We start from the raw sequence: 4,064 nt of genomic DNA on the forward strand, positions 1-4,064 counted from the left end.
TCTGAAGTCTGTGCCAGCAAAATATCCTGCGCACACTTGAGAAGTCCCATTGAGGGGCTCGCGGCTTCCCCCGAGGAGACCTCCGGCGGCCCTGGATGCAGCAGTAGCTGTTTTGGGCGCGTCACACTGGGCAGCAGCGATGCTATTAGGATTCGGCCGCCCAACGGGTGATTTTTAAGAAGAAAGTTATGCCCTATATATTCACGAAGGTGGAGAGGAAACAAAATACACATCTAATTTCTGACCCATTGTTTCTCTGTAACTGGTTTTCGACACATTTCTGTAAAGCATTTCGGCAGTATACTGCAAACATTTATTTACAGAAGCAAGACCATCTCCTCCAACTGGGAAGTCTAAGGCCCCCTTATTAGAATGTTCACAATTTGCAGAACCAAAGTTCTTGGAAAGGACCCAAAGAGAAAGGATGTATGGCTTTGTTTTTCATTCCCACTTATAGCTGCTGTTTCGGCTTTTTAAAGACAGATCTGAAGGCAAAACAAATGGAGTTTTGCCAACACCCAGCATCTTTCCAAGTCAATCTGAAGCAACTTTATTTGATCCAAGTTAATCACGTTTACAATTAGCAGTGGTGTAGCTAGAGGGGATGCAAAGAACTGAGTTTTGCAGGGAGCCTCACCGCAGTGTGCAAGCTGCCCCACCCCTACTCTTCGGAGCCATTCCTGGCTATGGGAGCAATATGGAGGCAAATGTTCTGTTTTGGCTCTGAAGGGGAGCCAAAAATTTAGTGCTTTGCATCCGCTTTAGCTGGCTGGCAACCTTCAGTCTCGAAATACTATGGTATAAGCCTACAGCACCCAGTATTCCCAAGCGGTCTCCCATCCAAGTACTAACCAGGCCTGACCCTGCTTAGCTTCTGAGATCAGATGAGATCAGGCATGTGCAAGGTAACAGTAGCTATGCCATTGACAATTAGCACTCTCCCTGTTATCTCTTGTTATCCTTCAAGATCCACAAAACTGAAACCATGTAAAACCTGAATAGAAAAAGGGTCACTTTGTTAGAAAGTCCTGTTGATTCTTCTCAAATCCTCTATGCCCGTATCCTTTTTCCCTATTCTAGATTCAAGAATAATAAGTGCTGAGAGTAAAAACCTATAGAAAAAGAGCAAATTGTAGTACATGCTTTACACCTCTATCCCATTGTTTCATCGATCATTATGTGTATTATCCATGAAAAGGTGTGTGAGAACATGGCTAAGGAAAATAAATAAGATTTTTCATGATATTTTTATTTTTCCCAGTAAGTTTATTTATTAACTCTTGTTCTTTTTTTGCCCTTTATGTACCTTGAATGCCCTATCTGGATACAAAAAAACTGAGTAAAGATTTCCCAAACCTTGTCTGTGGTCTTTTATATAAATGCCCCTCAGCCTAGCAGGTTGATTACACTTCTTAGAGACCACTTACACATGCCACATCTCTCTGGAAGTGATATACTTTACTACTCTTCATTCTTACAATGCAAATATTCCTGTGCAATGCAGATCTTATTTTTCCAAATACACAAGATGTTGATATATGGCCAGGAAGAGAAGATGGATTTTTAGATATAATACTATAAGTGCTTAAAAGTCGTCGTCCCCGTGCAGATTTAACATGGGAAATTGCCAGGTAGATTAATTTTATGGGCTGCTTTTATGGGTGTAACATTTCAAGACTAAAAAGTCATGCGTCTGAATTTTAGTTTTGGCTGGTTTCATGAGCATCTATTTTACTATCTCAAAGTTAAAACGGAATTACCTTTTCCTGTCCGGTTCTTTACTTAGTTTAGGGATCCAGTGGGTTGCAATATGTGGTCAGTTTTCAGAACACAAACTAAAGATACGGAGGCTCAATTAAGAGAAAGTCACCATAACTTATGCCAGGGAATCCAAAATTGACTCTTCCAAACAGTTCAATTAGCTGCTGAATAATACATCAACAATCAACTTGCAATGAGTTTGGCCTGATTTCACAAAGGTTGCAATCCTAACCAACTTTCCAGCACCGAGATAAGGGCAATGCAATTCCAAGGTAAGGGAACCTTGAGGAGGCCTCTATGAGTGCTACAGGATGCAGCACATGCCCCACTGGCACAGCTATGTCAGTGCTGGGAAGTTGGTTAGGATTGCACCCAAAATCTCTTTTTGGCACACTCATTTATACCATGTACTACTCAAATAGAACCTACCACAACAGCCCCTATGCAGATTAGGCTAACAATAGCAACATTTGGGGGGGGATCTGTTCTCCCAATGTACTGAGAGCAGCCTGTCTGCTTATTTTGTGGATTTCATAAAAAGAGGTATGTTTAGCTATGTTTCCATATTATCCTTAATACGGATTCACAACACGCACCATAGGAGGTGTGTGTGGTGAATGTCTATGAACAATGGCACACATTTGTGTATTATGCTCTCTGCTGTATTTCTGAAACATTCTCTAGAAATGCATAGCTGCTCCTTCTGAAAAGTGGCTTTTATGCATGTGTTGAGCTTGCTTTCTAAATCTCAGTGCTTCAGTCATTTGCCATGTTGTTTTCTTTGACAGTACCGCAGGAATCTAGCCTATATTGTGGACCAATCGCAGACAAAATGTCTTTTTTTAATGATTTTCTTTTTTTTTTACATTCAAAGTGAGGGTGGGAGGGGAAAGAAAAGTGCCAGGAAAAAAAACAAAACTGTTTTTTTTTTTAAAAAGGGAATATACTGATGTTTGAAGAAAAAAAAAAAATCACAAATGGGTCCAGCCTCTTATCTCAGTTTGTGGTTGCTAGGACGTTTGGCTTAATAATTCTCATCTTTATGATGCAGTAATTGACAAAGTTTCAGAGACCGCTTTGCTCTCTTTTGTACTATAGGCAAGCTCTGGAACACCATGACAAGGGTTCAGAACCCTGCACAGTGAGTGAGGATCTCTGAAACAGCAGTAAAGTTATATAAAATTGGTAACCAGAAGTTTCTGGTGATTTGTTGCAATTGGTACTTACAAGGAAAGAAGATGATTTCATATCTGGAAAACAGAAATTAATAGACTGGAAAGAGGAATTAGGCTGTAAAAAACACAAACGTACTTAAGGGGCGTCAGCAGGGGCAAGTGACTCTGGGTGGCACACCTATGGGTGCCCACCACCGTCCAGTGCTCCCTCCTGCACCACTTGGAGTGATTGCTTGGAGTGACCACTGGCAAATTCGGTACAACCGCACGGAGTGGCAAGGGGAACAGGTTCTCTGACCGCTGAGTGACCATAGCCACTTGAATAATTCAGGAAGCAATTGTGATGATGGCATTGCATCACTGCATTTACTTCTGGGTCAGGGCAGTGGGACAGCATTTAAAGTGGTGGCCCTGGGATGGCACAAGCCCCAGGACTGCCACTGTATAAAAACATGCATTGTCTTTTTAAGGAATCACTGTGTGCCTAAAATAAATTATTTTCACATGATTTTTTTTTCCCCCTTATGCTTAAGGAAGATATGCTTAATAGCAAGCTGGGTTTTCTTTTTAAATATGTCCAGCATATTTCTATTCTTCCTCACTAAAACAGTTTTGGAAGGAGTGGTGTTGGATTGAGTGATTACCATCTAACTGTATGGTGCAAAGCAAACAGTGTCAAAGCAAAGTAAATTGAAAAAGAGAGAAATGAAATGTAATGGCTAGGACAACAAGAAGTAATTTCTCTCCCCCCCCCCAAGAAAAAATGTGTATCCCAATGTGTAGCATTATCTGAAGGAATAATCTAAACAATTTTTTTTAGTTTGTGATTGATTTTAAAAGCATTGCAATTAGTTTCTATGCAGTGCTGCTCATTAAACTGTTCCATATACTGTGTGGGACAAATAGTTAAAAAAGCATTCTGTTGCAAATGATCCTTTTTGTCTCTTGTCAAAAGACACCTTTTATTGGTAAGACATGTGCTGGAGAAGCCAATGATATTTTGTTACATTATTACAAATCAAATCAAGCCCCTCCCCCAGCCCAGAGCAACCATGTTTCTTGGATCGAACACTCAGATGTCCTTGAAAGTGGGCCTTAGATACTTGCAGTGCCCACTGATATCCTCCC

At 40.7% G+C, this 4,064-nt stretch overlaps 1 pseudogene; it reads right to left on the reverse strand.

The window, feature by feature from the left end:
* Positions 1-803: 803 nt before the first annotated feature.
* On the reverse strand, positions 804-928 carry LOC136638331 (5S ribosomal RNA; annotated as a pseudogene).
* Between the last annotated feature and the right edge of the window lie 3,136 nt (positions 929-4,064).

Source organism: Tiliqua scincoides, chromosome 1 (assembly GCF_035046505.1).
Source record: "Tiliqua scincoides isolate rTilSci1 chromosome 1, rTilSci1.hap2, whole genome shotgun sequence".
NCBI classification, from domain to species: Eukaryota; Metazoa; Chordata; class Lepidosauria; order Squamata; family Scincidae; genus Tiliqua; species Tiliqua scincoides.